Below are 13,493 nucleotides of genomic sequence, written 5' to 3' on the forward strand. Positions count from 1 at the left end.
AAAAAAAACCCCAATTATAATAATTCCACTTCAGTGTTTTCCATAAGCTCCTAGCCAAGTTGGCCAATAACTAAGGCAAAGAGCAGGGAAAAAAAAGGTATGTATTGTATACTCACTTAAAACTTGGCTAGAAATGACCTTTTATTGTCTAATTTTTTTTTCCATGCCCAGCTTGGCTACTTGAGGCAAACTCATTGCCAAGTTTCTATAATGTGTTATTTTCCTATGTGTTATATGTTCAAAAACATTTTTAAAAGCTGCCCTCCAAGTGTTGTACAAAGGTTTTGCATGGACAAGGCCAGAGGACCCTGGGTTTGATAGCGGTACCAATGAAGATGCTGGCGTTCAAAACCAAAATGTTTTGCTTGCATTTTTTTTTTTTTTTCCCTTTTTTCCCCCCCCGTCCTGTTCCCCATGCAGCCCAACATGGCAAGATCTCCAAATGGGCTGTGCTAACAAACGCAGCTGAAGACAGCCATGTGATGTTAATATAAACCTCCTCTGTCAGCTTGGAGAGGCACCAGGAAATCTCCCCCGGAATGCTTTTTGCAGCGCCTGTCTCTGCTCGGTGCCACGCGGTGGCATTTGTCAGGCGCACTCAGCCGCGGCTCTCCGGAGGGCTCGGACCCTTTTCCCTCCGTCTGGGTCACTGTTACATGTGTTGTGTTGTGTCTGAGCACATCGATGACTTTTTAATTTAAAAAAGAAAAAAAAAAAAAAGGAAGCGATTCTGGGTTACAAAAACCAACCCCCCAAACCAGTTCCTGTCATTCTGGCTCATCCATAAGGATCTGGCCATGCCATAAGTGATACTTGAGTCACGATAAAATAAGAACTGAAACTCTCTTTACATTCAAGGGTAATTTCTCTTTGAGTCCCTCATTAAAAACACCACACTGGAATAAATATAAAGACCAGGGGCGCAGGCATATTCTTATTTGGGATCATTTCGTTTTAGAAAGGAAGAAAAATAATTTTAAAGTTTGATGCAATTTCTTTTGTGGTTGTGCAGTTTAAGTTTGCATTTCACTGCGTTTGCCTCAGAGACATGTTTAATTTCTTTCTTTTTTTATATTTAATTTCATTTTCTGGTTTTTATGAAGTCCCGCAATGATTTTTTTGTGGTGAGCTGCCATGGTGTTACCAATGCATCTGAAATATTACAGGCAGAAAGACAGCCACTTGAAAGCAATAATGAAGGCAAGTCTGTCCTAGCTTTTATTTCCTATATGTATTTTGTCCTATATAAAGTTATACAAAGGGTAAAGCTTTCAGACATCCTGATCCTGCAACTGCTTATAAACATATTTAATTTTATTATGCAGTGGCACAAGTTGAATACATCTATAATACAGAGATGTAAGCTCTAGGTTTTGAACATAATTTAGAAATCCAGCTACGGAAAAGCAAATAAAAGTGCAATTTTCAATGTCGTACAAGTTTCCTCTCTGCATTTTTGTGTTACCAAACATGTTTTAAAACCCTACCCCAAGTGATTTAGGAGCAAAAGCCCCACTATCAGAGACAGGAGCCTCAATCAGTCAAATGTGGCAGAAGGTGATTATATTCCTGATGGGGCCTTTTCCATTTTATGGATCATCCTATTTTCACATGTTTATTTTTCACTCTGATGTAGATGGACTCACTCTTCATTAGCATGTTGGTAACTGAGCGCATATTTAACTCTGCTCTGTGCACTGCTGGCATTTGTTGGGTTACTTAAATGCAGGTCAAATCAGAGAGGGCTTGGAAGAAAAGCGGAGACAAAATTGAGAGAGGAAAGGTCGTGTGCAGCACGATGCACACAGATGGCTTATTATCACTAGGACCATGTGGCGGAATCCAAACTCATCTGACAGTCTGTTTTCATGATACAAAACTCTTTCAGGGACTGCTGAATCTCTGAAAGTATCTGGGTGCATTCTGCATGATGTTCACACCTCGCTGACCCCGCAGAAGCCTCAGAGAAGTTGCAGTTTCAAATCTAGTTTTGCAAACTAAGAGGTTTAGTGCAGTGCTTGTGGTGGGATGGAGATCCCACCAAACATTTTGGTGTTTGCCAGGTCTCTCGAGCCAGACTCACCAGGTTTCTATAGGTTTCCAGAGACCAGATGGACATTTTGTGGGTCCCACCTTGCCTGGCATCTCTGCAGGAGTGAAAGTAACTCGACAGAAGCTCTTCTCCGTGGATCGGTCCTTACCTTTCTCCTGCTCAAAGACTACGCAGAAAGCAAGAATCAAACGACTGGAGGATTTACGTTGGAACTAGATCCCCATGGATCAGAACATGAATAACACCTCCATCCCCTCCCAAATCTTCCAGGCCTGACCTTTCACAATCTCCATTTCCTGACCAATGACTCCAAAGAAAATAGAGCTGCTAGTTGGTATTTAATGGAAATCTGCGCAAAACTTGTCAAAATACACCACCATGCCTGTCAGATGCCTGGGACAAGACCTCTACAGTAGTTTCCAGAAACCCAGTGCAATTACTTACATTTTAAATTATCTTTAATTGTCGCATGTGAGCTACAGAAACATTTTTCCCCACTCTGAAGCAAGACCTCGCTATTAAGAGTCACCCCATAATTGCGGCTTTAATAGGGGGACCGCAGCAGGTCAGCCGCGAAGGTTAGCGCAGGGCGCAGCAAGGCGAGAGCGGCTGCTGAACGCCAGTAAGTGGAAGTGACACATCACAATAGTCCCATCAATTATGTAGGGGCAGTTTGGAGTGTAAACTTTTTAGTGAATCTAATTACCCCGCCAGATGTTTTAATCCAATCTCCTTGCCCCTCCTCTGCCGTCAAATACTACGCTGTTTTTCGAGTCCCTGATATGAAAAAGTCACCTTAACTATAGAATCTAGAATAAACTTGTTGCGTTTTTTTGCAGGAACTGAGCATCCTTTTGCTATCCGAGAGATTATTCAGGTTCATGTGTGACTCAGTACTCGTGGGATTGCACTGAATCAGAACGAACGTGCTTATGAATTGATAAGGGTGTCATGAAGGGTGCAAGACTGATGAAAAATAGATGAGATGGTGTAAATATGCTCAAGAGCTGAATGACAACTGTTAGCCCGGCAATGCCGAATTTAAGCAGGCCCTGTCAGTAGCATTAGAGATGCTGCACCAGATTTTCCAAGGCTGCTTGCAAATTGACCTAATGTTCCTGTTAACACAAAATCTTGAAAGTGCAGCTAAAAGTGGCATTGCTGAACACTCCTGATTCGCTCACAGATTGCAGTCAGAAGCGAGCATGAAAGAAAATACTTGCCTGCGCATCCAGGAGAGGGGAAAATAGTGAATTAACTGTGCACACAAATGCATGATATTACCTTCCAGAAGCGTAAAGCAGAGAAGGAACCTGCCAGCACTGGGAGGAGTTTCCTTGTCATTCAGTGAACTGTGGTTTTTGGTTTGGTGCTAAATCTGGGTGTGCACATGCAACGTTGATCAGTCTTCAGCCTTGACTGCGGTGCATGGAAAAAATCTCTGTCTTTGACAACTTAAATCCCTAATGTGAAAAAACCCAACTCAAATCAGAGGAGTCTCAAACTGTTCTTTGTTAGAACTCCAGTTGACCAAGTTGATGGTCTTTATTTTCACCAGCTTATCACATTAATAGTTGCTTTTCTTCACTTCTTGCCCCATCTTGTTTTCCAGTGAGAGAACATTCAGACTTGAACCAGGCACAATGTTAGTCGCATGCTCTTGGAAGGAAACACGCAGAGCAAACAATGAAACAAGGCTGTTTATAAAGCCTTCAACACGTTAGGCAGTGGAGAAGAGCCCAAGTTTCCACGTAAAGGCCCGAATGGACAAGAATGACGTGAAACACATGGAAAATATGGAAAATGTGGAGTAAGTAATAAAATTATAAATAAAACAAATACAATAAATTGGGAATGCAGTTTTACTCATAATGATTTGTGTTCCTAGTAACCCAAGACTCCCTTACCTTTGGAAAATTGCATGTTTTTCCAATGGGGGAGCTGACTGCAGGTAACAGGCCTGACGGGTTGTGCGGTGGCTTGGGCCATTGAATGGCTCAAGCGTTCAGCAGGGTCTGCTGCAGCCTTGCATAAGCCCCTTCCTCTGACAATGACTTGCATCATCATCTCAGGAAAAAATCACTTAATCAAGCGGGGGTTAATGTTAGTGCAGGAATTTTGGCCAGAAAGAAATCTTGGCTTGTTCTGGGTAGAGAAGTTTGCCTGATGGAGTTACCCGGATGCATTGTGCTAGGTTTGCTTTTTCTCACAAGTTTTCTTGCTTATCAGTGCCTGCACTTCCCTCCATGAGTGTGCTCTCCCAGTGCTACCCTGTGGATGTACTGGTGGGATGGGGACTCCAGTTTGTCATTGCCATGAAAGTTGGCAGGTACTTCTGGATCTCATACTGTGGGGTTGCCTGCAAAACCTCTGTTTTTATAAAACACTTGTACAGAGGCTGTCTTTAACAAGTTCAGTATCTTTTCAGCTCCAGAAAGGAATCCTCAAAAGCTAACTCTGGAAAAAAAAAAAAATAAAGTTCTTGTCTGCTTTAACTACTGCTTTATCGTTAGATTAACAATAGCTAGAGTTATAGAATAAGCTTATCAAATGCATGAAATATGGCTTGTATTCGTAACTAGTCAAAGGGCTGTTGGAGCCCAGGAGCCAGCGCGGTTAAGGGCACCTGTAGCAAAAGCCAATGGGACAGAAAAAGTGATGGAGCTGGACTCAGCTGCCTCTGACCCTTTGTCCCAATTAATTAGGTACCAATTTTGATGTAGTCTATTGGGAATGGCTTTGGTACTAGCCAAGAATAAGGCTTAAATTCATGATTTTCAGATGGAAGAATTTATATCCAAATGGACCATCTAAAAGGGCAGCAGAAGCCCAGAGGAGTGAAGCAACATGCCCAAAGTCATTATGAGAACCAAAGCGTGCGCACAAAGCACAGTGCCACGGTCTGAGACAATTAAATGCTGAATTATATGAAACTGTCCCTTTGCTGTTGTCAACAGCTTGGAAAAGTTTCCTTTGATGCCACCGCGATGATTTGTTTTGCTGCGCTAGCAATAAAAGAAAAAAAAGGGGAGAGGGGAGTACAAGCAGTGTATGAATTGCAGCTATTCTTCAAGGTGAAAGATCTGAATTTCCATTTCCCTGTGCCATTAGGACTGATACGGGTCTGACTGGCCAGTATATGGTGAAAAAGTCCCTCCGTGTGCCAGTATTGAAAACTGTTTGTGCATTAGTTGGAGTCTTTGCCAGTGAAATAATATCGTCCCCTTTGTTTATTATATTGAAACTCGATAAAAGAAAGTGTCGGAGGGGGAAAAAAATAAGTTTGCGGTGTGAAATGAATGTTCTCGTCTGGGCTCCAGGATGCAGCCGTGAGTAACGTCTATGGCATCGCTGGGCGTCCTACTGCAAAAAACAAGTTCTTGTGCTGCTGCAGCTGTAATCTGGGGGTTTGCTGGGAGAGGGACAGCCCGTGTTTTGCCAAGGGACCGCCACACTCCATCAGTTCTGGGGACTGTCCCCTTTCAGAGGCATTGCCTTCTGGGGTGATGGAGGTGGCATAGACTCCGTAAGTAACTCAAGTCCAGATCTAGATGCTCGACACTGTTATTCCTGAAAAAGGCAGACCCGTGCAAGCTTGTTCTGAAGCCCAGCATTATCTCGGTGCCTCAGCATTCGGAATAGGTGCCACTCCCCCATTCTTTTTCTGAAGAAGTGACTACATGTTGGAGATATTTCTGGATCAAAAGCTAGCTTTGCTGCATTGAAAATTAGCAGAAAAGACCCCAACCAAATGAAGTGTCCTTTTCTAATGAGAAAGCTAGATGCTGTGTGTTATCAATGTGCTTGCAAATTGATGTAACCCCTTTACAATACAGTGGCAAGGAATTCCTTTAAATTACAAAATCAAAGTAAAGCCAAAACAAAACCAAACAACCCCCTCCAAGCCCAAAAGGTCCCTGTACAAAAAAGGCTATAAAAATCTCACATGGCTGAAATGCTGCGAGATTCCAAAAGTATTAAGCAACATCAATTTGTAAGGGGGAGGAAAAGTATTAGTCAGATTATAGATGCTTTGGGCCAGTCCTCACAATTTTATTTCACATCTGTAAGTGTTAGCGCTGAGGGCTCTCACTCTATGACAGGGGACCTAGGTGTTAATTCAATAGGAACTGTAATAATAGCAACAACAACAGCAATAACACCAGTAGAAATATTGGCATCCACCTCACCCAGCTCAGCACACACGCCACTGGACTACCAGACTATATTGCTTTTTACCTGGGCAGCTATAACGTGTGACTGCATGGATGAATACAATAAAGCAGAAAGGCAACGGTAGCACAATACGACGTGGCCGTATTGCACTTTCTGGAGCCTGAGCTGGCACAGCTCTGGGAGGGAACAGCCGGTCCCTGCAAAAGCTCTTGTATTTCTTTGGGTCGAGGACCGGTGCAGCACCTTCAATATTACCAGCACAGTCTTTCAAGAAATTGTTTTTCCAGAAGAAAGACATTGGCTAAATGAATGAAAATAATAAAGGTTTATTTGAAAATGACGATCCTTCATGTTTGGTTTTTAGTTTTTAAAACTTTAGAGGGTATTTCAGAGCATAGTTTCTGCTGTCTGTGTAACAAGAGCATTAGAAGCAGCATGGGTTTAAGTGAAATTTGAGATTCACATGACTCCAAACCTGGAGTTTTACAAAAGAAGACAATGAACATGCCTCTGCCCCAGCTTACGTCATGGCAGTTTGGCATATAGAAATAATACTGCTTTACTGAAATGCTGCACTAGTCAACCAGTCCCTTCTCTCCTATACTGCGCTGTAGGATAGGTGTCTATCCTTTTCTTCTTGAGATGAAGGCTGTGATAAAAGGATACCCCATCAATTATTAGAAAAAATAAGAAGTACTAAAGAGAAAGAGCCCCTTCTGGCTTCAGATAGCTGCAGCTTGGTAAAGTTTGAGAGCAGGGCATCCTGAGGGTTAAAGGAAGAAATATTCTCCCCTTTTAAGTGTGTCTGTGTGCACAACAGCCCAACCTAACATTTTGTCTTCACTAGCAAGCAGCACACACACACACACACACACACACTGTCTCAGCATGATCCAGGTCACTCCGATTTCAGGAGACTTATTAGCTTTACAGTGTTAATGGAAACCAGTCTCCAATGCGGGGTGGAGCAGCGAGGTGAACCAGGAGGCTGGGAGGGGGGGATTTGCTTTCTGAGGTGTCGAGTACCAAAAGTGGCAGCAACTTCTGACAGTTCCTAAAAACACCCTTATTGTGGCTCGTTCGGTTTCTGGGCAGAGATGCCTGTGAGCAGATCTAGAGAGCAGCCCCTCATGCTGCTGAAGGACCTTCTGTCCCGCGGCAGACGTCCTGGAGAGCAGCATTAAAAAGATCAGCTCACTGGCTTTTGCATGGAAAGGCAAGATAAATACATGTTTCCACCCAGCCTTTGAAATGGGTTCACAGGGGTGTTCTCCTCCTCGTGTATAGCCCCTTAACCTACAGCCCAAGATGCTGCTCCGCGTGTTGGGGCAGCAACGGCTGCTGTGCAAAGAGAGCCCAGGAAAGACGGATTAAGAGCTGTCTCGCTCGCTCTGCCTCCTAACCCGGGCAACCCCTGTGATTTTCCATGTTGGCATGTGTGACCTGGGATTACTCCCCACCCTTTGCACCTGCGGCTGCTGCCAAGTCCCTCCAGGCAAACCCGCATCCCCGTTGTCTGCTTCCCTCCGCGGATTTGGGCGCCGCGGCAGAGCTGCCCGAGCACGGTGAAAATGCGAGACTCGCCCCGGGGTGGTTGCTTAACGCACTGTGCGTTAATTGGGGACGGTTACGCGGTAATGCATGTGGCAAAATGCTCATCTCCTATGCGGTGAGGTCTTTATGCTTTTAAGTCTCTTTGCTCTGACAGCCTCACAATTAATAGGACCTCTGCGGTGTTGCCGGTGCCATGTGCTGACGAGTGCTTGACCACCACTAAAAGCTAAACCTCCAGTAGTCCCAAATAAATAGCCTTATAGTACTTATACACGTGAGACAATGAGGTGTGTGGCATGATAAAAAAGATGGAGAAGGGCATCATCCCTGCTTGCAGCTCTCCTTGTAGCCTAAAACTGCCACTCCAGCGCTGAGCTCTGCAGACCCCCCCACTCCAGAAACAGCTTCTCTCTCCTGACACCATGTCCCCCTCCCTTGCCCAGCACCCTGGGAAGGATGGCTCCCGCTTCTGGTAGGAGATCTCCAGCGGGGAATTAGCAACTAGGGAATTGCCCTCCACCACAGCTGCGTGGGAGCTTGTGTAATATTCTAGCACTATCAGTCACATTGCTCATATTTACTTCTTTTGGCCCAATTCTCTGCCTGCCAAATAAATGTGCAGCTGCAGAAGCTGAGCTCTAGTAGAAAGCTGAAGGATTTACTTCCAGCTATTGAAAGGTTTATAGCCGAGAAATGTTAAGTTGCACAGATTCTGCTGCTGGAGATGCGTCCTCCTCCGCTTCCTCCCGCAGATGCTGCTGAGTTAAGGGGAGTGTTGCATCGTGGACCATGTTCAGCTGCTCCTTTCATCTGCGGAGCCAAATTCCACCTTAAACATTGTTTGAAGGCAGTAATTCAGAGGCAGAACTTGCTGCTGGTGCTGGGAGCAGAGAGCGGTTCACTGCTGTGTGCAAGGCAGAGACACCTCATGGGCACTGTTTGAAGATGAGTAGGGATGAAAAATTCCTCTATGTGTTATTCCCAGCTGTCCCTGTCGTTTCTGCTCCATTAACTCTGGGACTGGCCCAAACATCGTTAGTACGTACGTGTGTGTCCAGGGGAAGGCTTGCCAGCGCCTGCTGCAGCGAGGCACTCTGGAGTGCTTTTATTTGACTAAAAAGGGTCATTCTGTACAACTTTGGAATTCACAAAAGGTGAATTATGAATGTGTTTGTGTTTGATTTATTATCAATAGGGAGAGACTGTGCTTTTGCGGGTAGCTGAATCAAACAGGACCAGGCCCTCGGATGAGACGCTGCCTTCCTTGTGCCATAGTATTTAGCTCTGGGTACTTGTAATACTGCAGCTGCTACAGCCTCTGGTTCATTGAATCGCCCTGTTCGACTCGATGCTACTCTAAAAAAAAAAGCAACCCACAAAACCCAGAGCAAGACAGTAGCATAGCATATAAACAGAATATAAAAAGCAGAGTGCTGGGGAGGGAAAGGGCATCTGAAGAGCAAAGCATTTGCCAAACGAGAGGAAGAAGATGTGGCTGAACACAACAGAGAACTCGGGTATCTTCAGGAGATATTAGGTAGGATGAAGGGTAGGTTTCTTACTCCTGAGTCTGTGTGCCTTCAGCTCTGTAGCATTCCCAGTGTTGCTTTGTGCCTGGGAAATCACGAGACAACTTCTAGCTTTAATCCCCATGGGTTGGTGACATATGGCAGAGATTCACAATAACAGCAATGAAATCCCTGAATTCGCTTGTCCCAAAATGCCCTCTTCACTGTCCTCCCTGCTCTCCCCTCCCGGCTCTGGGACCCGGGGTCTGGGGACACTTGGAGCAAGCAGGGTTTGGAGGGTAGCTGCTCCCTTGGTTTCCCTTAAGCCATGCTCAAGCCCAAGGGTGTTGGATGCTCTCTCCATCCTTCGGGACACCAGCCCTCGCTCAAGCTGTCTTTATTTAAGCAGTTGGTGCTTCACAGATTACTTTCAGGCCCCTTGAGGATAGAAAGTCTTTTACCTCTTCTGGCCCTGAGACTGTTCCAACAGCTGTAACTATTTCATTTTTAATTTACTCGATACAACTTGTCTCTGCTTAATCCATCAGGACAAGTTTGAGAGTTCCTGACCCATAAATCCAGAGTGGGGAGGGTGGTGGGGTTTGGGCAGGAGGGAAGAGAAGGGGGAGAAAATAAAGGAAAAGAAAAAAATGCAAAGGATTTTGAAAAATTGTATCTAAATCATAGCCAAATGTATTTTCCTAGCTTATGACAAAGTGCAAGACTAGACCCAGCAAAACAGCCAGGTCTCACCTCAGTGCTTGGGGGTGAGGCAAGACCATTGCTTTTTCATGATGACATACTCCACTACACTTAACTTTTCAACAGCGTAAACCTCCTAAATTTGTCTGGAATGGACCTTAACTTTTTTTTCCTGCTAACCAGTTCCTTTTGTTTAACACAAACACTAAAGAGGAAAAACTGCTTTGCATCTTCTTTACACAAATATACACAAATAGGGTTTACGTCACGAACTTTTAAAAGGCAAAACCTCCTCTCCTTCAGGTGCCACTTTCCCTCTGTTGCCACTGTCAAAGGCCCTGTGCTCTTTTTCGGGTGGGTGGTAGGACTGCTCTAAATCAATCAGTTGACATTAGACTAATGTCTAATTAGCTCTGGGTGGGCATGTGCTTTGATTATAGGAAGAACCTCGGGCAATGACTTGTGTTTTTAAGGCCCACTTCTACACATATCAATCATCTTTTGACATGCAGAGCAGGAAGGAAGAAAAATAAGCTACAATAAAAAAAAGAAAAAGAATTGAAAAGAAAGAATTCTGCAATATTAAAGTGTACAGGAGTGTTTATAACCATATGGCAACACTGCAGTTACGGCTGAAATGAAGAACACGCTCTTGTACATTGGCATTAATAAGAAGAGCTTCTCTGGCTTAGGAAGAAGCCCAAGAAATAATTTTTTCCTTAACCATCCTCCATGATTTTAAGCAAGGAGAGAGGTTTCCTTTTTAGGGACAGAAAGGTGAGATGCGTCATCTCAGGGAGACTTGATACTGCTAAAGCTATTTTAAGGAGAGCTAAACAGACCTCTCCCATCAGGGCAACTCTTCCTTTGGGAGATGCAAAATCAGGCTGCATTACCTATGTCTGCTGCTGTGGCGTCTCATGGCCATGAGAGGCCACGGGTCTCTTTCTCCTGCTCTTTTCCAGTAACCTGACTGTCATGAGACTGAGTTTTCCCTTAGGCTGCTGGGCATTTATTTTTTTCCCCTCCAATCAGGTCTTATTTTGCCATTTCTCTGCTTTTTTCATTGCACATGACAATTTACCAAGGCTTTGCTGTGCGTGTGTGTACTCCATGTGTTTGCTGCTCTCTATAACTAGCTCCATCTCGCTCGCTTTGTAGTCACTCTCTGCCTCCAGAGGCTACCCAAGTGTGGACAGCAATGCTGTGAAGACAAAATTGATGCCAAGTGAGGACATTTCAAGCTGCAGAATTTTTCTGCCTCAAAAAAAGAAAAAAAGAAAGAAAAGAAAAAAACCCCACCTTCTTCAAAACCAGCATCTCCATTTCTCACTTTAATTGTTTCACCTCAGTCTGTGTAACAATGCTTCAGTTTATTGGGAAAGACAAGAGGGATTTTTTTAGAATTACATGTAGATATAGAAACCGTATAGGAAAGGTTCTAATTATAACTATTAAACTCAGAGAATAAAGGGATACAGTATTCCTAGCTCGCTTGGCGGTTAGGAGTTATGCAATACTTTCTGTGCTTTAAAATGTGTGGCAAACGATGTGATTTTTTTAAAGGAAGAATTATTTTTATTTTATTAAACTCACCCTCAACATTGTTCTGCTTTGGGTGATTGACTTTACCTCTTTCCTGAAACTTTTTATGCAGAGCAGATGGGGAAGAGGTTTTTGTGAGACATGCCAGAGGTGTACTTTAAATAATAATAATAATGCTAGTAATGCTAATAGTACTGAAAGCCCTCTGGTGTACACACTCTGATTGCTTTATTCCTGGCTCCTCCTATAATTCTCTGAGACCACATTATAAAATTGTTGGGTGATGATTATCCAGGGATTAGGGATTAGCATGGTGGTTTGACTGCCTGTCAAAGCCTTAAAATAATACACAGATTAAAATAATTCAATTATCTCATCAATAATGAAGCAGATGATTTTGAAGCCCATGTAATGTCTAATGGAAAAAACCTACAGTGGTTAATGAGAAGGGACAGATTTTCTGCATGAGCTCATGATCTCTGTTTCAATCTTAGTTTGGTCTGATTTCTGCAGAAAGATTTAGTAATATCTATAGCACTCAATTAAATTTCAGAAGCTCATTAGGTTGGCAATCTCATTTAGTATGCACATGTATTGGGAACTTAGAGATAAATGTAATAACTAAATATAATAGAGCTGATCATTCAAAGCAAGCAGCTTGCTCCCATTCCAAAAAAAAAACCCCAATCCCAAACCTAACCACCTTTGAAAGGGAATGATTAAATAAACAAATGAAACAAATCAAAGTTTTCCACTGAAACTTACTCATCAAACCTTGAAGTCCTCCCTGCCTTGTGGCACTGAAAGCAGCTGGAGGCTGGGACTGGAGGAATAGGAGTAGCTGGGGAAGGCAGTGCTCAGCCCAACTCTCTTTTGCAGAAACAACACATGTGTTTTTCCAAGGGGAAAAAAAACATGTCAGAAGAAGCAACCACCAGAGCCCTAAGTGCTCTTAGCATTAAAAAAAAAGGGGGGAATAAAAAGGAAAAGATGCTGAAAACACAGTGAAATGAGTACCTGAATCGTGTGCAGGACACGTGGACACCACTCTTTATTAACTCCTAGAAAATAATTCGGTGAAGAAGCACAGGTGAGCAGGGCTCACCCATATTCCCCTGTTCCAGGTGTGGCTTCCTGAGCTTTCCCTGGGGGCTTTGCTGTCTCAGACTCCAGAAATTACCCACTGATCTTGAGCAACTGCGTGTGTAAATCCCTGAAAGCCTGAGCCCACTAGTGTGGTACCAGCTGGGCTCCACGTGAGCTTGACCCACCTGAATTCAGCTGGTGCCTCTGAAAATCTTGCCCTAAGCTGAGAGTTAACCAGAGTGCCCTGTACTGGTAATAATGATGTTGGAGAAGTGACATCTGTGCATGATGTAGGCTGGCTCAGAAGACCTTGGTTTCTTGAGGGACTAACTACCCATTGAAGGCAGAGAGAATTAAAAACTACCACCAAAAAGAGCACTATATTTTCAGAGAAGCTACGACACAGGGAAAGGGTTCAAATTCTCTGTTAATATCCCTCAGTGTAACAGTAAAATTACAGAGCATCACCAACATTTATATTATTATATTATATGATATCAATCATATTATTTTATATCAATCATATATCATATCTAGAAGAATGCCAATAGAGTCTTAAGACTGAAGAAGAATCTGGTCAGGAATACCAGAGGAATGCTTTTTCTTTCGATATGTTGCAAAGGAAGATTCTTTTTTAAGAAGTACCATCACACTGCTTTAAGCAGTTACTTTGTCTTGCAGCTTGTCTGCAGGGAGAACTGCTGCCCAGCAGTTAGTGTCTGGAAACAAGAGCGAAGACACCTGGATTATGTTAATGGTACCGCCACTGACTTATGGCTGACAGCTCTAAACTGGGAGGAGAGCTCTTCTAAGTGCTCGTTGTCAGAGGCTGAGTTACTATTAAAGAGGTTTTTCCAACAAGGGTTTAA

Source organism: Buteo buteo, chromosome 13 (assembly GCF_964188355.1).
Source record: "Buteo buteo chromosome 13, bButBut1.hap1.1, whole genome shotgun sequence".
Taxonomy (NCBI): Eukaryota; Metazoa; Chordata; class Aves; order Accipitriformes; family Accipitridae; genus Buteo; species Buteo buteo.